The following is a 21,979-nucleotide window of genomic DNA, read 5'->3' as shown; positions in this document are numbered from 1 at the left end:
AAAAAATAACATGCATTTTGTATGATCCCTCTTATTTTGGTGAAGGATCTGAACTGAGCTTGTTTGTGCATAGTTCTGCTCGTTCAGGATGGGCGTCGATGGTGTTTCAGCTGATGGGAATGTTTCTGGGGAATCGTGGGCTGGTGTTTTGGAGTCGCAGCTCCAACAAACTCAGCCATTGTGGAGGGAAAGCCAGTCACGGGGGGAGGCTGTGGTGACGGCCCACGCTCTCGTTTTTTGAAGGCCTGTGGCTGTCGTGTGCATCTAACTCGCGTCGAGAGCCATTCACTGCCAGAGAATTCAAGACCGTTCTGGCCTTCCAGGTGAGTAACACACACTTCACATCCGCATTAACGTATTAATGCCATGTTGGTTTTCAGTGATACAGTATCATCACGGTTTTTTACTGGGATCTCTGAGGCTCAATCCTGTGACCAAAACACAGGTTATAACTAGTCATAAAAAAAACTCAAGTAAAAACACTCACACACAGACCTTTACTTCCAGAATTGTTTTACACTGTCAGTTTTTCTCCAGGCCATGTGTTTCAAACGTACCCGGACTGCACCCAAGTTTCACTCTGTCGGCAGAATTCAGAATTTAAAAATTTAATTATTTTCCATTTATGCTGTTAAATTTGAACTGAAATTTGAATTAACAGGGAAGTAGATTTAAATAAAATAAAAATTACCTTGAAGCTAAAAAGGTAGTTCAGTAATTAAATCAAAGTTTAAAATAAAAATTTAAAAAAAATAAAAAATAAAAAATGGTGTCCATGAAATACATAAGTTAATGTTCAAGTATTAAAATAATAAAAACTGAAATAATGATAAATAAATGTGTTTTAAAAAACTAAAAAACAAATAAAAAGCAATTTAACAAACTACTAAAACTTAAACTAAATGAAAATTGAAAATATAAAAATGCATTCACAAAATTAATGATATTATAATCAGGATTATAGTTTAAACAAAAACTAAACATAAAATCATTACAAAAAAACTAAAAATATCTTAATTTCTTTGAATTAGTTTGCCAAAGCAACATTTCCATTTTTGTTGGGTTTTTCTGTCAAATAACTAAAATTGACTCAAATTAAATGGACCTTAAAAGTCATACAGAAAGAATATGAAAACATAAAGACTATAAAGACCATTTTCAAAAAAAAAAAAAAAAAAATACTAAACTGTAACAAAATTCTAAATTTTAACAAAAGCTAGAATGGTAATATCAGTGATACTAAACATAACCACATAGTATGATACATAATACCAAAAATTAAAACACTTACATAGTGAAAAAATGAAGTCACAAATTTTATGATGTCTTTTTGGTTTGTGTACATAAAAACATATTAATTCTTTTCAGACGAGACTTTGTTAAGCCATCATTCAACAGGTTCATCACAACTCCATAAACCTTTCTTTTCTAGTTTAAATATGGATATTTCATCTACTGTGTAAGAGGATTATCATAAAATGATGTGGTCAGGCAAAGATCAAAATCTTAGGTTTCCTTTAGAATCAAAACGGTCACTGTTTATTTAGTTTGACCCTCACCGTTTCTTAAAGACACACACACACACACACACACACACAACACCTCGACCAACCAGCTTGACCCCTACATTAACAGGTCAAGGCCTTCTATTAATAGAGGTCACACTCAAACCTTTCTCTCTTAAGTCCACATGAACTTACCTGTATTGACCTTCCACTGTGTTTTATCTGTCTAAAGTCCATAAAGGAGGGAGCACCCCCCCCCCCCAGATTTTACCCTCGGTTTTATGAAACTCTTGAATGGCATAACACAGTGACCACAGTCTATTGTATACACATCTCATCCTGGTTCGGTGCTCGGGTCGCTGGGGAGTCTGTCTGCCGGTGGAGCTGTGGCCCCCCCTCATAAACGTGTTTTCTTTGGCATATTGTGTGGATTTGAGCTGTGGTAGCGATCATGTCGACTGTGGTCAGATTGCTGGCGGTTTCTTGATGTGGTTTGGGAGGCTGGCTGCTCTCCTTCGTGTCCGTTGGTTAATGATTCGTGGCGCACGTCGCCGTTTTCGGATCAGGTGATCACGGTCGGTGTGGTACTTATCAGACCCTGTGGCAGTTCCGTGTGCCAAGGGAAGCCACCGGCGTCACAAGCTGGCAAAGCAGTTTGAGTCCATGCTTGTCTCTTGCTGGTAACACACATGCACACCCCCACACACACAAACACTAAATAGAGGGTCCACGTGATTTGTCAGTTTTTTCGACATTCGTTGACAAATTTTCAAAAAAAAAATTACAATGTTAAGAAAATTATATTTACATATTAATTGTTATTTATAAATAGTGCCAAGACATTAAAGTGATTGTTAATTTAGTAAAATTTTTCTTAAATTTAAATAAAAAAATGTATTTGTTTTGCTTTTGATATTTACTGTAGTACGGCATCATACCATATCACTTGAACTTATATCCTTTATTAGTTTTGAGTGAGTATTTGTAATCTTTTTTGAAAAAAAGTATCTTCTGCTCAGCAAGGCTGGAGTTATTTGATCAAAAATAAAGTAGAAAATGTGAAATATTATTACAATTTGAAAATAAACGGTTTTTCTATGTGAATATCTGTTAAACTGTAATTTATTTCTGTGATGTGGCAGCTGTATTTTCAGGCATCATTAACTCCAGTCTTCAGTGTCACATGATCGTTCCATAATCAATTCTATTATGATGATTTGCTGCTTCAAGATAACATTTGCTGATTAGTTTCAAATGTTGGAAAACAGTAGTGCTGTTCAGTCAGAGATGAATAGAAAGTTAAAAAGAACAGCATTTATTTGAATTTGAAATCTTTTTGTAACATAGGAAAAATGCCTTACTGTCACGTTTGATCGATTTATGCATCCTCACTGAAGTAACCAATATTAATTTCTGACCCCAAACTTTTGAACGGTAGTGGTTTTCAAAATCAAGAGAAAAAGTAAAAAAATTTTGCATAATAGAAAAATTAAGTTTACAACGATAACATATAACCTTAAATCAGAATAATTGAAAGGTAATAAATAAAATTGAAAAATTATTTAACATAATTTACATAATCATAATGGTCTCAAGGACATGCTTCATTTTCATGCAAAATATAATTAATTATGGAATTAATTGTAACATAATATTTTTTTTTCCTTTTGCTTTTTGGGGTGAAATATGACACTTTTTGTACCTTATTAACATCTAAATGGTACATATTTGTATCTTAATGGTACCTTTTGAAAGGGGAACCTTTTTTTCTGAGAGAATACTATAATATTTCCCTCATGGTAATGTTCAGATTACGACGTTCATTGATACTACCGTTGTACAGGCACACTTAGTCATTTGTAAAGATATACTGAAGCCTATAGAGTGTGTTTATGATGTGATTGTTGAGTATATGTTGATGTGTGTAATTGCAGGATACATCCAGGCCTGTCGAGCTCTGATGAATAATCGCTCTCTTCTGTGTTTTGCTGGCTGTTTATTCTGGGCCGGGCGAGCTGGGACTCAAGTGCACTAAACTGGGCAGCACCGTCTGAGGTAGAGTCGAAGGGCCAAGAATCAGCCTCACAGCCGGGAGTCTTGTTTCCATCCTGTGCACTGGTCAGGATCATAACACAACACTCGGACTGAATGATCTGAACATATTCACATGTTCTGCCTGTTTCTCTCCGTCAGGTGTGTGTGTTTTATGGTAGCCGTTGCGTGGTACCGCCGCTCCGATCGTTCAGGAGTTTAATGACCCATTCTTCTACGGAGGAAAAAACAAAGTGAGTAAAAGACAATCAAAAAAAAAAGACATGAAATAAATAAGGTTTTGACAATTGAAGTCGTTTTTGAACCTCCAGACAAAATATAAAAAAGAGTGTGCATTTGTGTTTTTTCTTTGGTGTAATCCATCATGTTTTATGGCGCATATAGTCTGAGAATATGGAGGAAACACAGCTTCAGTTTTATTCAGAGACTCAAAACTGAGCGCAAAAGATTGCAATTGCTGCAGATGCGCTGAAATTTATATGATGAAATGCTGCATGCTTGTGATGAGAACTTTATAACAGTAGAGCAGGATACTGACATAAAAATGATCTAAATATCAGCTCCGTGGCTCTATTTCTCCAATAATAAGATGAGAGTATAAATGATTCAAAAACATATAATGCAGTGATGGAGAGATGAAGAAATAAAGGCTCGTCAGAAGATGTGAGATGGTTCTGGAGGCTTGTGAAGATGCAGCTTCCTCCGCTGAGGAACAGTGAAAGTAAAGCTTCTGTCAAACAAACGCTCCTCAGAAAGATCCGTGAGGATCGATTTGAGACTCTAAAACATGATTGATGAAGAATCAAGGCACGCTGACGCGCTGTCAGTGCAGTAATAGTTCATCTGGAGATATTATTCTGATTCAAAATCAGTCCAAGATTTGACACGTGGAGCACAATATATATTGTACAATTACACTAAAGAGTTTTGACTGGATAAACCCTAAATCCAATCAGGAGATTGTGTTTTTTCAGCAAAGTTTTAATCTCGGTCATCATTTAGAAGGGGGGGGGGGGGGGGGGGCTTTAGGAAACTTGTGTATAGTCAACATGAAACAGAAGGTGTTTTAAATTAGGGTTTACGACACACTTTTGGAACTGAAGCACCTTGTAGCTCTGATGTAATGCCATTATCATACGGACTAGACACGCTGGTGTGCTGATAATTTGAGGTATGAACTGGGAGACGGTCTGTATCTGGGATGGGCGGCAGCAGCTCTGGATATATTAGGCGGAGCAATCCTCTGCACTTCTTTATAGAGCGTCAAGACCTGCCCAGACAACGGTAAGTCTCCACCTTGCGTCCGAGCCGGATAAAAGAACTCATCTGAGAACGAGCAACAAGTCACGTCTTCTGTTACCTCTCCTGGGGCTTTCTCAGGAGTTCTCAACTATAACTACAGCGCTTCACAGCCGCAGAAAGATCTACAGAGTCAGCCCCGTCAGAAAACAAGCGTCTCCAAAGCTTACGTCTGGAGTGTTTTGGCTTGCCTTTTTTTGTACATGGAAATGTGTGTATTTTTTTGTGCGTAATACTTGCATTTTAGTAAGTCAACGAATTGAGCTTATGGTAATTGACTTACTTTGCATGATTCACCATTGTTGATTTCGTTAACGAGCTCTTATGTTCATAATCTAGCATCAAAGCGTAAAATAACGCCCCCCAGCTCATATAAACAAGGACAGTCAGTTTGCATTTCATTTAGCTTTGACTCAATTGCTGATATGAAAAACACATCACTTTAACACTAGTGAAACTAATGCTGTATCTAATTCTAACTCTGTACTAAAACCAAAACCTTTGAAAAAACTTTTGTTACATGGAATAAAATAAGCTTTAACTGAAAAACCCAAAAATTACAGATATTTCTTTTTGCATTTAGTTTACACTTTATATAGTAAAAATAACTAAAAAAACTGAAATATAAAAATGATTAAAAATGAAACAGAATTCTAATAAAAGTGACACAACAACAAATGACTAAAACTCACAAATTCAAACTAATAACACTGCTTACAGCATCACATCAGTTCTGTACACATTGTTTCTCTTTAAATATCACGTTGGCGTCTAATACATTTATGTCAGGACGTGTGTATCGTTTAGTATGTTTTATAAATGTTACATTGTCTGCTGTTTGAAAAGCTCGTTATTTTTCTGAAATTGACTATTTTTTGTCAGTGTGTCTGTGAATAAAACAATTTTGTGAAGTTGTGCCATTTGTGCAAAACTGCTGTGTTTTTTTGAATGTTTTACTACTGCATTTTATCAGCCCAAACCTCTGAGGTTTCTTTCTTCGTCATCTTTAAAATTGTGTTTCGATAACTGTATTGTTTCGTTGAAAATGGCGTAGCTAGAACTGTTAGTGTGTGCTGAACTGCCTTTCCTTTCGCCAACAAACCTGTGTACTTTGTCCCTTTAAATAAACATATAGTAGTTCTCTCGAGCCTTTTGGGTAGATCTTGAATGGCATATGACTAATAAAAGTTTTCATAAAACAATACTTTTATAAAACTCGTATCCTTAAAGGGCTTCAAATAAAGTCTGGAAGGGGAAACTTTTTTTTTTTTTGTAACTTTTTTTTTTAATTTTAAGTATAACTAAAAAAATACAACTTGTATCAGAACAAATTGGCATACAAATTTACCTGTCAACAACATCAATTTTGGAAGGGGCTAAAGGGTTTATAAATAAAAAAAAAACAATACTAAAAAAAAAACATTCATTTTTTATTCGTATTAATATACAGATTAAGACGGGGTGAAAAAAATGTTATAATAAATTATATTTATCAAATAAATCTAACAGGATTCCAGCTTTTTTATTTTTTGTTTTCGATAAAGTTTTTAAATAATTGTCTCAAATAATTCTTAAATATACTATAAAACCTAGGGGGTGATTTAAAAGAAAGTTTGGAAGGGGAACCGCGGGAAGGAAGCACGCGGTCGTGACGTAGAACTCACGCGACGTCCGCAGGGAAACAAACGTCGGTTGAGCCAAACATGGCGCCCGCCGCTCGCTTTCAGTCGCGGAGTGGGTTAGCATGAAACCTGTCCGATTAAACCTCTTATGACACGTTTTCGGGCTCTTATTACTCGGAATAATTATTTTTAGCACCAAGAAGAGTCCATCTAAACTATCGGAGGACGCGTTTTGGATGCGTGAGGTAATAGTAAACATGCTGTTTTATCGAAAGTGAAAGTCCAGTGCAGCGATTAGCCGGTGCAGATCTGATTAATCGCTTTTAAAACTATCAACAAACCACAACAAACTCACACATTGTTCATTAAAGAACGACGCTTATTTATAATCAGATCACACCTCGTGCTGTTTATTTTCGGTGTCTTCTTGTACGTTTAAACTGTCCCTCGAAATGATCAGTTTAATCTGTCTGTCTGAGATCTGTCAGGTTTTATCGCCGATATTTTCCATCTAACCTGTTTGAAATCGTGTTTTTTGTGTCTTGGATGTCTTCAGCACACGTGATGTCAGCATCACGGCAGTTTATCTATTTCCATACCTAGAGCCTTGAGTGACAACGCAGATTCGAGTTCATATACACCGTGTTATTGATTTATTATTGATTCACGTGTGATACATTCAGGAAAGATCATTAGTACAACATATGTATTAAATAGATGTGACTTTCTGGACACTCTGAGTGTATATTCGTGAGCGTGTCAGGTGTTAAATGACATTAACCTGCTTTTTCGAATGGTTTCGAGTAATTCTCTGTCCTTCGGTGGTGTTTTGTTTCTGTGTCCTGTCTCGAGTCACTTCCTGTGTGAGGGACAGATGTTCCTCTTTTCCCGCGAGCTGAAACCTGCTCTGAATTCAGGAAACACTCCTACTCCTTTTTAATTGTATTTGCTTTAGGAAACTGGTTCACATGTAATTTTTACTGTGGTCTTTGTACCTCACTCTGGTGTTGTGCGTGTGTGTTTCTGTCCTCTGTGTGTTGTGTGTGGCGTGTGTCTCTATGTGTCTAGTGCGTTGTGTGTCTGGTCTGTTCTCTTGTTGTGGTGTGTGGTGCGTGTGTCCCTTGTGTGCGTGGTTTTTCTCTTGTGCGTATGTGTCTGTGTGCAATGGGTGTGTCACTCAGTGTGTGTTTGTGGTGGTCTCTGTGTGTTTGTGTGTGTGTCTCTGTTGTGTGTGTGTGTGTCTCTGTGTTTTGTGTGTTGTGTATCTGTGTGGTTGTGTTTGTGTCTCTTTTTTGTGTTGTGGTGTGGCTCTGATTTGCGTGTGTCTCTGTGTGTGTGTTGTGCGTGTGTCTTGTGTGTGGCGTGTGTCTCTGTGTGTGTGTTGTGTGTGTGTGTGTCTGTGTGGGTGCGTCTCTGTCTCTGTGTGTGTGTGTGTGTGTCTGTCTGTGTCTCTGTTGTGTGTGTGTGTCTGTGTGTAGTCTGTGTGTGCGTGTGTCTGTGTTGTGTGTCCTTAGTGTGTGCTTGTGTGCGTGCGTGTGTTCCTATGTGTCGTGTGTGCGTGTTTGTGTGATAATTCTATGTTTGGTTGTGCGTTGTGTGTGGTATGTCTCTGGTTTTTTGTGTGGGGGTGTCGTGTGTCTCTCTGGTATCTGTGCGTTGCGTGTGTGCGTGTGTATCTGTGTAGCGGGGGTTGTTTTTTGTGTGTTTTTTTGGTTTATTTTTCTTTTTGTGTGTGCGTGTATTCTCTGTGTGTGTGTGGGGTGTGGTGTTTTATTTTGTGTCTATTGTTTTTTTTTGTTTGTTTTTTTGTGGTGCGTTTGTCTCTGTGTGTTTTTTGTCGACAGAGCGTTGTTTATCTTTTTGTGTTTGGTTGGTTGTTTTTGTTTGTGGGGTTTCTGTCGTCTGTGTTTGTCCTGTTTTTTTTTGGTTTTCTTTTTGTGTGGTCCCTGTCTCTGGTGTATTTGTGCGTTGTTGTCTTTGTCTTTTTGTGTGTGTTTTTGTATTATGTGTTTTTTTTTGTGTGGGGGTTGTGTCTGTGTGTGTGTCTCCTGCTGTTTTTGTGTTTTTGTTTGTCTCTGTCTGCTTTGTGTGCGTGTGTTTTGTGTCTCTCTTGTTTTATTTTTGTGTGTGTGTGTTTGTTGTTGTGTGTGCGTGTGTACTCTCTGTCTCTGGTTTGTGTTTCCTGTCCTGTGTGTGTGTAGTGTGTCTCTCTGTGTGATGTGGGTGGGTGTGTGTCACTGTGTGTGTGCTGTCTTGTGTGTGTGTGTGTGTGTTGTCTCTGTGTGTTTGTGTGTGTGTGTGTTTGTGCTAGGAGGAGATGGGACGCGTCCCCCGTAAGGGTCGAGTGTTTGTGGAAACATCACGTCGTGGAGCATCTGAAGCTAGAGAGACAGAGTTTTCAGCGTCAGGCCTATTGAGTCAGATCATAACACCAGTGTAAGACACACTACACATTTTTATTTACTTATTTATTTGTGTATTTTTTTTTATTTAGGTAGGTATTGTTATGTTTGAGCCGGGAATGATTTACTTATTATTGTCCTTAAATAATCATACTATACGTAACTTATTTTAACTTACGGCAAGCTTTGTTGCGGACGGGTTCTGGCATTGGGACAACAACTGATAATCAAATGAATTTCTCTCCGTCTGCAGATAACCGGCTGTTACGAGAAGTCATGATCTTCGGAGTTGTTTTTTCTGAACACTCACCAGACCGAGAAATATGAAGCAGGGGTACAGAAACAAGACACGACCTCAGTGCTCATGGCAGTTCACTTACAGACTTTAGTTACCGATGTGATCTTGATCTCTGAGTAATTTGTGATACTGAGGGTATTGGACATCTTTTGTAATCCATTGTAACATTAAATAACGTGTACGAAGAAGCACAGTTACGTGAAGAGGAATCCGTTTTATTGATGATGGGCATTATGAATGCAAAAAAAGTAACAGTGGTGTGGTGATGTGGTTAGTGGTGTGTGTGTTGTGTGTTTGTGCGTGTGTGGTGTGTGTGTAGTTGTGTGGTGTGTGTAGTGTGTGTGTGTAGTCCCGGCCGATTCGAGGGCGGGCCGCAGTGACTCCCTCTGCAGCAGGACATGGCTCAGATGGTCCAATCAACATCAAGAGGAGGCTGACGGAGCTGCACAAGAAAGATGGAGAGGGGGAACGTCTGTTATAACCAGCACTTAGACTTACTTTTACATTTCAATCCGTAGTTTAATCTTGATAGCTCACTGCTTAAAACTTCGTAACAGCAATACATAGGATTAGTACCTTACCTTTATACTCATGTAAATCAGTTTTAAACTGTGTGTTTCATGAAATCAAATGAAGTACTCATATTTTAAAGATTCAGTTGAGTTATCACACAAACATTTTCCCTGTGTGGCGATTTTTTATTTTTAACTGTTTTAGTTAAAACCTTATTTACTTTCAAATATGCTGTAATTATTACGATGTATAGACCCTGGTGTTTTTAAATAAAAACAAATGTGTGTGGAAGCAGGTTGTGTTAATGTATTAACTAAGTGCATTAAAAAAAAAAAAAGTGTTACTTTAAATAATACCGTTTATTTTAATTGTACCAAATGACAGTTTAAACTTAAAAATAAAATGTCAAATCTAGTTCATAGTTTCTAATTTTAAATTTAGTTGAGCTTGCAAGTGCCTAAAAACCTTCCTAAAATGAATAAAATAACAACAATTTGGGACACCCACATTTTAAAAAAATCGCTTATAAAATGACAAAACAACACTTGACACAAATTACTAAAACCTATAGATATAATATTTCTTATATATTCTTTCCACATTATGTAAAGAAACTATAACTGTACAAACAATAGGGCCAATGCTACTTTTAGTATTATATATATATTTTTAGTTTTGTGGTAGTTTGGTTACAAATTTAAATAATTTTATGTGCTTTTGTCATTTTTTTTTTTTATTAGTTTTTTATATGTCAAAATATAGTGAAACCCAGAAATATAAAAATTTAAATTGAATTCAAAATATGCCAAAAACCAAGAAACACTATAGTATCAGTTGATACTAAAAATAACTAAAATTACCTATATAAAAATAAAATTGTGTACACACCATTTAAAAAATGCTTATAAAATGACGAAAAACACTTGACAAAAATTACTGAAACTTTAGATCAAATTAGAAGTGAAAATATAAAATATATTCTTTTTTATCCAAATTATTAAAAGAAACTATAACTGTACCCAAGCAATAGGCCCACTGTTATTTTAGTATTATATTGATATTTTCATTATCATGCAGTTGGTCCAAGGGTAGTTTAGTTTAAATTAATAATTTTATGTAGTTTGGTCATGTTTTATTATTGTTTCGTTTTTTATATTTCTTTTTAGCGTTTATTTGTTTTTATTTAAAATAAAAACTAATAAAAATGACAAACACAACAAAATTTACTAAAACTTTTAACTCAGGAAATATAAAAAATAAAACTGAATTCAAAATATGAAAAAAATGAAATTGTATACGTAATCAGTGATACTAACAATAACTAAATTTAATATATAAAAAAATTTGTTTTACACACATTTAAAAAAAAAAATTACAAAACACAATGACCACAATACTACCAGCCTTTAACTCAAAATATAGTGAAAACAGGAAATATAAAACTAAATTTGAACTTCAAAATATGAAAAAAGAACAATTATAGTGTCAAAATACTAAAATAAACACTAAAATTAATAAAATAAAAAAAATTGGTGTACACACATTTAAAAATACTTATAAATGACACAAAACACACTTGACAAAATTACAAAAACTTTAGATCAAATTTAAAGGGTAAACAGACAGAATCATATATATAGTTTTTTCCAAATTATTAAAGAAAACTACTGTACAGCTGCATTGGCCACTGTTATTTTAGTATCTATTGATATTTTCAGTTTTGATGTTAGTTTAGTTTAAATTTATAATTTTATGTGCTTTTGTCATTTTTATTCAGTTTTAGTTTTTTATATTTCTGTTTTTAGCTTTATTCCGTTTTATTTAAAATGAAAACTAATAAAAATTACAAACAATATCAACAATTACTAAAACTTTAACTCAAAATATAGTGAAAACAGTGACATATGAGGAGCGCGGCATTGATTCAAAATATGAAACCAAAAGAATAACTATAGTCTCAGTGATAGTAAAATAGCACTGGTGGGAAAACCATGGCAAATGAGAATAACTTGTTTGTGCTTGTTTGTAGTTGGCCCAGAGCGGTGATTGAACTAAAACAACCAGATTCAGCAGAAAGACCAAAGAGCTCCAGAGTAAATGAAGCCAAGTGAGTTCAGTGAGTGTGCTTAATGAATCTGACTGTGACGATCAGCGGCATGTGAAGGCTTCACGGTGTGTGGTGTGTGTGTGTGTGTGTGTCAGTATGCTGGAGTATCAGCAGCGGTCTCTCATCTGGAAAGGGAGGTTCGCGAGCTCCGCAACTCTCTGGCCGATCTGGAAACGAGCCAATCATACGCTGCCGAGATGAGTACGACGCCCTCGCAGAAGCACGTTCAGCGCACTGGAGGAGAAACTACGGAAAACCACAGAGGACAATCAGGAGCTGGTTGACATCGCTGGATGGCCAGGAGAGAGAAAGCGCAGGAGGCCAACAAACTTCAACGACGTGAGAACGAGAAGGACTCCAGTTCACAAACCATTCAATCTGGATTCTATCTAAAATAACACTTTCTTTTGTACACGCTTTAAGTTCAATCGTGTTTGTAAACGACGTCGTTAACGGCTCGTATATGTGTGTGTGAGCAGAACAACTCTCCATCTCGCTGATATATTTGATTGATCGGATCGTTAAGGGTCGTTTAAAAACAATGGAAATGCGTGATTGGCCGCCACCCATCAGTTTCTGACCACTTATGCTAAAAAAAAAGGGGCTTGTTTCCTGACCCTTCATGCAGAAATGAGCTCATTGTGATTCTCGTCCTGATTGGTTGTTTGAAACAGGCTGGTAGGGTTCATAGAGTTTAAATGTGGATGGCTGTTGTTGTGAAGAGTGTGTTTGATGTAGTGTTTAACACACTGATGTCGTTGCAGACGCAGACAGGCAAAGCTCAGACAGGGCGGCGAGTCGCACGAAGAAGGAACGCTCCTTCCCATAGAGCCGTGAGTCTGGGTTTAGAAATATGTCTAAAAGCTCCAGTGAGAATTTAAGGGTTTGTAATACTGTTACAGTTGATTTACAGTCATAGTGAAACACTCTTTTTTGAGCACACTTTTTAAAATATAAAACAATGTTATCTATATACCAGTGTTATTTTGGATACTATTGTAGTATTTAGTAATTTTGTAGATACAAAATAAAATACTTTTTAGTGTTTAGTAACAGTTTTAAAAAAATATTTCTATTTAGCATTTAGTTTTATAAATATTTTTTTTTCCAGTTTCGTTGTTTAATATTAGATAACTTACAAACTGATTTATTTTCCATTAGTTGTCAAAGCAGCATTTGTCCATTTCATTTAAGTGCTTTTCAGCTTTCATCATAATTTAAATTTGTTGTTTTGTTTTACATTTAGCGATTCGCTGTTCTATTTCCAAGTTTTTTTTTTGTTTTTTTTTTTTAATTTTTACCTTTCCTTTTTGAGTACTTAAAACTTGTTTAAGTTAGATGCCAATGCGCAGCATTTAATTTAAGTGTTTTAACGTTTAGTTTTTTCATTCCACTATTTAGATTTATTTTATTTTAGCGTTAGTTCAATGACCATTTTAAATTACATAGTTTTTAGTAAACATTAATAACACAGTCCTAGTAGTCAAATACCTGCCAAGTCATAGAATATATAATTTCCATTAATATTGGCGCGTGTGTTGATTTTTTGGGGGTATTTTTGCCTTTTATGAGGATATTGGGTACAACCAGATCAAAATACACGCATCATCCTTTTAATGTCAAATTATTTTTTAATTCTGCAGGAAGTCAAGGCCTGGTTAATTTCTGTACTTTTGGGAATCCTGTAATCCTCGCATGCTGTTTTTCTGATTGGTCTAGAGAGTACATCGAAGTTCTCTCAAGATGCTGGAAGGAACGGTGAAAAACGTTCCCGCAAACAGACCAGTCGCAGCGGGTGCGGCGCAGTAAACACCACACACACACACACAACCACGCACGACTGAATGTGCCGTAACTGATGCTGTGTGTGGTGTTTCTCGCAGACGCGGTCTCAGCTCCTCCTCCTGCTGGACTGCTGATCCACTCTACTTCTGTTGGTAACGTCTCAGTCTGTGTGATGGACACAAATGTTTCTTTCCTTCTTCATTTTGTCCAATAAACTTGTCTAGAACATCTCCAGCTCATATTTAAGCTCAAAAATCTAAAGCAAGACTTGTCGTAATGATCCTAAAATGTGCCAAAAACGTTTCTTATTTTGGCCTGGACATGTTTTTGTAACACTCTTTTGTTTGTGTGTGTGAGTGTGAATGTGTGTGTGTGTGTGTGTGTGTGTGTCTCATACTACACTCTCTCTGTGTCTGCAGCTTGTCTGATTCTGTCCAACCTGGTTTTCGTCCCATGGACTCCATATCACTGGGGGTGTCAGATGTGTTGGTTGTGTGTGTGTTGTTGTTGTGTGTGTGTGTTTGTGTGGTGTTTGTGTTGAGAGGACTCTGTGCTTATGTGAACCCAGAAGCATGCTAACAGCATTATATTTCAGAAGGGGCTGTAGAAAGGATTGGGGGTAACTGCTCTGAATGCTCCCCGTTCCTGCCGTAACGTGTCATTTCCTGCCGGATACGGCTGTGTTTTTGGAGATATCTGTGATGTGTGCAGGCTGCCCGCTGCTTCTGTGTGTAGTTGTGTGGTGAGTTTTGGGGCTGGGTGGTTGATTTGCCAGGAAGAGAGAGCTATGCAGCTGGGAGACCATCCTCTATGAATTTTTATATTGGTTTTTGCATTCAGTGAATTGACTGAATTATATTAGGAATGACTCTGATCAATGTCTGTTTTTAATTGTGCATTTATCTAGTACTATGATATAATAATATATAATATATATATAATATATATGGCGTTCAATCAGCAAATAACATTAAACATATATATATATTCTATATATATATATATATATAGGCCTATATAGAGTCTATTATATATAATAATCTATATATAGATATATATATAGAGTATATGATATATAAAAAATATACTAAAACATTATATCAATATATATATTCATAATATATACCCGTTAATAGCTATATATACTACTATCATATATAATAATCTACTCTTCCGAATCAACATTGAATATATATCATCCCTATCTACCCCATTACCAAATATATAACATATCTAATGATTATTTAACTATATATATATATATATATATCATATAATATATATATCCTATATTATATTCTATATATCTATATATCTATCATATATCTATAAATTTTTTTTTTTTTTTTTTTTTTTTTTTTTTGTCCTTTAGCCTTTTCACATGTTTTATTAAATCCACATAATCCAAATTTAAAAATATTTCTGATGGCATTTCATAGCATTACAAATATTTGTAGTTAGGTATTTATTTGCAGATGCTCTGAATTAAATTGCAATTTACTGAGTTGAGTTTGAAACGTTTCCTTCGAATTAGTTTATAAAGCACATCAAAATATATGGACATACATAATTTTTTTACTAGAAACCTTTTTTCTACACGTATAATAATTTATAAAACTTAAATATATTTGTTAAATATAGACATAAGCCAGGTGTTAATTTGTATTTTACACACATTTCTCTAATCTATAAAAATTAAATAGGGGTTTAAATATCAAAATCATCCCCACCCACCCAAATTAAACTGCATAGATTTGAGTTTGCTTTGAGGCGTCCCTTATTTGCATCAGTGTTGGTTTGTGAGTCGAAGTGGCGCGGGTTATATTCCGCCTCAAACATTGCCAGATGCTATAATCAGTGGTGACAAGATGCAGTTATAAAGCGCTTCAGTCCGTGGTATTGACCCTGCTTTATGACTTTCCTCCAGGATGACTTCAGCTCAGCCCGTGTGACACGTGCTTTTTTTTCTTTCCTCAGAAGGCGTCGCTCGGTGACTCGTTCGTGCAATTCGTGGTTGGTGAGCTGTGGTCTTCCTGAAGGCGCGGGGTGCCTTGGAAGCCTCTGCGCTGATGTCGGAGTTCCCTCCACTGCGCTCCGTCTTTGTGAGTCATCACTTTCATTCTTTTCTCTTTCCTTGCATCCTTCCGTCTGATCTGCTGAGGTTAGGTTTTAAGGTCAGTGATGTGATGTAAAGGTCTATTATAAATTCCTCCCAGTCAAATCCGCCCCTCCTTAGCCCCTCTTAATTATTTCCCAGCATGCTCTAGTCGTGCATTGCTGGTTCAAGGTGGCGGCTGATACTTTGGACGTTTTTGCTGAATACGAGTCTTTTAGAGAACCGATTGTGACCTCGACAGCAGCGTCCAACAGAACGACGACACAAAGGAGGGCCAGACGGGAGGAGAACGTTACACTGGTGCATGATCTCAAGTTTTCAAGCTGAGACCTTTAAAACAAGCTCAAAACGGGAGAAAACTGTAATTTTGCTTCAGACTGGGAGCAAGTGATTTGGTTGAATTTCCATTTCATTTTCAGTCAGAGTTTGGTGAGTCTGAATGCTACAAGTTTTAAAAGCAACAACAGGAAGCCAAACTACATATCAGTGCACTAATAACACTGTAAATGTAATTTAATCGAATTAAATTGAATCCTTCTATTGTGTTGCAGGTCAGTTTGACCCACACTTGATTTTCAGACTGCTTGAACTATTTATTTCTTTTTCCAGTTTTATGAATATTTCTCATTTAGGGTCTTGAATGTGATTGGAAAGTTTTGACACACAAAAGCAGTCTTGAGTCTCTGGGGTATATCTGTAGCAACAGCCAAAAATACATTGTATGGGTCAAAATTATAGATTTTTATTTTATGCCAAAAATCATTAGGATATTAAGTAAAGATCATGTTCCATGAAGATATTTGTAAATTTCTGACTGTAAATATATCAAAACTTAATTTATGATTAGTGATATGCATTGCTAAGAACTTAATTTGGACAACTTTAAAGATGATTTTCTCAATGTTTAGATTTTTTTGCTATCTTGTTTTCCAGATTTTCAAATAGTTGTATCTCAGACAAATATTGTCCTCCTAACAAACCATACATCAATGGAAAGATTAAAAAATTATTGAAAAATTGACCGTTATGACTGGTTTTGTGGTCCAGGGTCACGTGTGTTTTGGACCTTTATATTGGGCTCATATTGACTCCTCCATTGGTTTCCATGCAATTTGCCAAAAATCATCTCACAAAAAATAAGAAAGTATTTGTATTTTTTGTGTGTGCAGAGAATTAATAACATAAAAATAGGTAAGGTCAGATTGGCCCGTACATAAATTTGTGAAATTTGAAAGCGTGGAAATAATCAAATAAAAAGAACAAACTTTTTACATACATAAAATTGTCAGTATACATTGTATATCTATGTGGATTTATTTTGATTTTAAAATTAACTGCAATTTGTAATTTTTTAAATCACATTTCCAAAATATATTGATGTCACTATTTATAATTTAATAGATTTGCATTTTTGTCTGTATTTTGCACACACATTACATTTTGAAGTTTTTTTTCAACAACAAAAAAAAAAATTCGCCAAAATTCACAACGTAAAGGATTTATCTATCTATTAATTTCTCATATTTCGTTTTTTAGTCTCTGGCATTTTAATATAAGTTTTTTTTTTTTTTTTACAATAAAAGTTTTCTGATGAATTGCATGGAGATCAACACAAAACCCACATTTTTCTGAATTTCCAAATGTTTATCACCCGAGTCTCCTAAAAAGAAGCAGGGGCCGTAAATCCTCAAAACTGAGTTGTGTTTGTGTAGGGCGCCCACGATGGAGAAGTGAGCAGCGGTGAGGTTTAGTCCAGGTTCCGTCTGCTTGCACGGGGGAGGAATGGACCGCCAGAGTGTGAAGCTCTGGGAGGTCGTTTCTGGTGCACTGCCACTCCTGTATTATCACTCTACAGTTTTTCATCTAAGGGGTTCCAGAGGTCAGTGATGAGATGTAAAAAGGTCTGAAGCCTCCGTCTCCTTCCAGTCCTCCCGTCCCTCCCAGCAGCCTCTCTTCATGTGGTCCAGCTTGCTCTAGTCGTGCATCGCTGGTTTCAGGAGGCGGCTGATATTCTGGACGTTTCTGCTGTATATGTAGAGTCTTTTAGAGAATAAGAAGACTTGATAGCAGCCGCGTCAAACAGAAGCCTGCTGTACAGGAGGGCGGACTGAAAAGGAGAGCATACTGACAGGCTCGTTGATCTCAAGTTTTTTCAAGCTGAGACCTTCACTTTCGTTTCAAAGAGAAATCATGCACCCAGCTCAGTTTCCCGCAAAAAGGAGTTTAATGAAAGCGACTGCAGAGATTCTGTTTCCCTGCTGAAGCAAAGATTCCAGTAGATGTGAGGAGTTTTAAAAGCTTGTTTTGCTTCTCAGGCGATGTGAACCTAAAGGTGCGCTGGCCGGGGAGTAATGGCTGGAATCACCAGCATAGAGTTTTGATAGTCAGGATTGAGTTATTCACTGTCTACATTATTATTAACATTACATCTTGCTAATAAGGGGATACAGCTGCTTATAAAGAGAAAGAATCTCTGATATTGTCCCCAATGCAGAAAACTTACAGACCCAGAATCATTTACTGATGGGAAACTTACTATATATAATTGCTGGATTTTTGGCCAATTTTTGGATGAGATAAATCAATTTCACCATTTTATTTAATACAAAAATATCATCAAATACACACTAAAACTCTTAAATTCTTCGCACTTACAAGATTGATTATTGTAGAAAATATACAAACTAAATATTTTTACTATTTTTTTTTTTAAATTAATATTAATTCATCATTTAATATTTGATTAAAGTTTAATTAACTGTATGTTTTTTTTTTTTAATTTTTTTCAGGTTTTTTCATTTTTATGTGCTTAGGGTTTTTTTTTTGATTGTTGTAAAATGTGAAATTTTATTTTTTTTTTTTTTAAATATTAATTACATTATTATTAATACATTAATGTTTAAATATTTAACTCTTTAGTTCTTCACTGCAAGCCAGCAAATTAAAAGAAGTTTGGTTTAACTTTTATGCCAGAAATTTCATAAAAATTAAAAAAAAAAAAAAAAACAATATTCTGTCTTAAAATAATTTTTTTAATTTTCATTTGATTACATTTTAAGAATATTAAATTAAAGTTTGAAATGTTTTATGAATTCACTTGATTAGACGTGATATTTGATTATTAAAAATAATGTGACTCTTTAAAACAGAACCCAGAAAAATAAAATAGAAAACACAGAATTAGGGGGAAAAATAAAAATGTATTTAATAAGGCCGTAAAGACCTCATGAAATGATTTAACAAATGCAAATTCTGCATATTTTCAAATATTGTTACTGGAAAATATCTTTAAAGTCAGCATGAAGTGAAAATTCTGTAGGTCTTTTTAGCAAATGCATGTTATTGATCTCACTGTGATGCATACGTTTATTTTTTTAACATTGTAATTTTTCATTTCAATTCACAACACAATTTGCTACTTAATATAACTCATTGGATACAGTCATTGTTTATAATATCGGCTAACGGGACATTTTCATTCAACAGAGCATTTTATTTAGTTTTGTTCATTCAGCAGATGCTTGCACACACAAAATGCTTATGAATCCATTTAAATGCATGTATCTGCTAAATGTTAGGAGCTCATTGTCATATATAGATAAAAAGCCACAAAATCCCATAACATGAGTGAGATGTAATGCATGTGTTCAGCCAGTGATGAACGTCATGAAAGCGAGTCTGACAGCAGTGTGCTTGTGCTCCATGGGGCTTTCGTATCTACTGGCTGCGTCGAATGATTTAAGCCAAGCAGAATCTGGACCGTGGATGACCTCAGACTGCGGGTGAGCCATACTGCGCGCTAGCATATAACCAAAGACTTGAGCAGTTGTTTTAGTCTGAGCACATGTGCAGTTTTTAGTTTGGCTTGCTTTAAAAAAATAAGGCAGCTGCATGGTTGTGGCAGCTCAAAGGTCAGTGATGTGATGTAAAAGGTCTGATGTCCAGCTCTTCCTCCAGTCTCCTCGTCCCTCCCAGCCGGCCCTATTAATTTTCCCAGCATGCTCTAGTTGTGCAGTCCTGGTTTAATGTGGCGGCTGATATTATGGATGTTTCTGCTGCACAGGAGTCTTGTTTTAGAGAATCCATTGAGACTCTGACAGAGAGCATCCTGAAGCAGCTGACAGAAGCATCCCACAGAAACATGACACACAGGGGTGATGTACTGAAGGTGGTTGTTAGGCTTGATTTTGTGATTAATTTTATATACATTTGCTACTAGAAGCCACACACTTTAGAGTGTTTAATTCATTGTATTTGTCTCTTCCGAAGTACTGCAGCTCACAGGGCACAGCTGAGGAAGGTTTTGCATCCTTCGGTTTCTCTACGATAACACTTTCGAGGATCGTCTCCGGCCTTCACTGATCCCGACGGCTCAAGCTCTGGGACTTCACGCGAAAGCAAAGTCTGTAAGAGACTCTTAGTAGTTATACTTCTTCTTAAGTGCCGCTGTCTGAGAGTAAGATGCAAAACAGTGCTTGAAAATGATGTTGGGTTTTTGTCCTTTTGTTTGTCCATTTCTGTGTTGCAAACTAAATATTAACTATTGAATTAATGTTAATTAAATTAAATATTCTGAAAATTATGTTGGGTTTTTGTCCTTTTGTTTGTCCATTTCTGTGTAATATTTATTTATATAATATTTTTAAAACTTTTTAACGGGTTTTGGTACAAATTCCAGCAGGATTTCTGAGTGAATATTGTAAAATAATAGACAAAATATTTTTTATTTTTAATATTATATTACATTATATTATTTTAAATAGTATAATATTTTGTATTATATTAGTGGTTGATTAACATTTAGTGCGTTAAATATTTTCTTTCAAGTTTTCAACAGGTTTCAACTTTAAGTGCATTAGAATTTCTAATAAAATAATAAGAGCAAATATTAATATTAATTACATTATTATTATTATTGTTTTAATTATATTTACATTAACTATCAATTTAGTTTAAATATACGTTAATAATTGAATTAAATATTAGTTCATTTTCAACTTTTCAACAGGTTTAAACTTTAAATGCATCAGAATTTCTAATAAGAATTTTAAAAATGATAAGACAACATATTAATTTTAATTAATTTTAAATATTTATTTAATTAATATTTAATTAATATTAAATATTAGTTCATTTTGTTTTAATTTGTTTAATTATTTTTTAATTAATATAAATTTAGTTTAATATTACATGAATACTTGATTCAGATTTAATTAACATTAAATTATAGTTAGTTTTTCTTTTTTTAATTTTGTTTAGGTTTTTAATTTAATTGGATTTTGTATTTATAATTGTAATTGTTGTAATTTATTTTATTTTATTTCATGTTTAAGTTTAACTACATTTATGTTTAATATTAGTTTAGTTGTTTATTTCCTGCAGAAACAGACAAAACTAAAATGTGAAACAGTAGTTTTATGGTAGAATTTGTACACATTTTTTGTTTGTGAGAAATTAGCTAGTTTGCTCTTAGCTTGTCTTGGAAGTATCTGATAAAGGCTTGTCTTTCTCTCAGGCATGAAGGCGATTGTTCGCTGGTTCTAGCTGTAATGACTTATGCGCTCGCTGCGCGAGAACGGTGTGATGAGCGGACACTTTTGATAAGAAAGTGGGCTTTCTGGGACATCAGGTGAGGTCGTGATCTGTCTGGAGAGAGGCATTAGGGGTTAGGATGCAGTACTCAGATCACTAATGCTCTGGGTGCTAAGGTGGGAGGAGGTATCGCGGCGCGTGAGCTGGAGCTGCTGGAATGGCGCTACATCTTTGGACCTCAATCACGACCGGACCGAGCTGCTGAGCTGCTCTCGTGTGATCTGGTGAAGATCATCGACCTCGCGCCCCAGTATTGCAGTCGACAGGCGTTTGGAGTCTGCGTTGCTCTGACTCTTTACTGTGTGATGCGTTTTTCTGTCTGTTGTTTGTTACTCTTGGTGCTTCTGTTGTCCTCATTTGGCAAGTGGCTGTGACTAAGCTGGCTAAATGTTTGGTATTCCAACTTAAAAATGCATGGAGATTCTCCTGTGTTTCTGCAGTGCTCAGAAAGGCTTCAAGTCGCGGTTCAGACTTCTGAAGTCACGTTCAGGTGAGTTTGTTTTTCATATCGTTTATGCACCCTTTTAAAATTGACTAGTTAGTAAGCAGGCTTGAGGAAATCCTGTCTAATTAGGCTGGTTTGGGTCATTTGAACTATACAGGTGTGTTTCTAATGACTTCTATATGGATGCTAGGCACAAATCCTCAATTATTAATACATATTCAATTAAATAATTGGGCTAAAAGC

The 21,979-nt window shown here is 35.5% G+C and overlaps 2 non-coding genes and 1 pseudogene across 2 annotated transcripts; all 3 read left to right on the top strand.

Annotated features, from left to right (window-relative positions):
• The first annotated feature begins 236 nt into the window (after nt 1-236).
• LOC122147804 lies at nt 237-21,769 on the top strand (annotated as a pseudogene).
• On the top strand, nt 15,757-16,030 carry LOC122147875. Its single transcript, XR_006161874.1, has one exon.
• On the top strand, nt 19,610-19,894 carry LOC122147876. Its single transcript, XR_006161875.1, has one exon.
• Nucleotides 21,770-21,979: the final 210 nt, after the last annotated feature.

Source organism: Cyprinus carpio, chromosome A15 (assembly GCF_018340385.1).
Source record: "Cyprinus carpio isolate SPL01 chromosome A15, ASM1834038v1, whole genome shotgun sequence".
Classification (NCBI taxonomy): Eukaryota; Metazoa; Chordata; class Actinopteri; order Cypriniformes; family Cyprinidae; genus Cyprinus; species Cyprinus carpio.
This window is presented reverse-complemented; position numbering and strand designations above follow the sequence as displayed.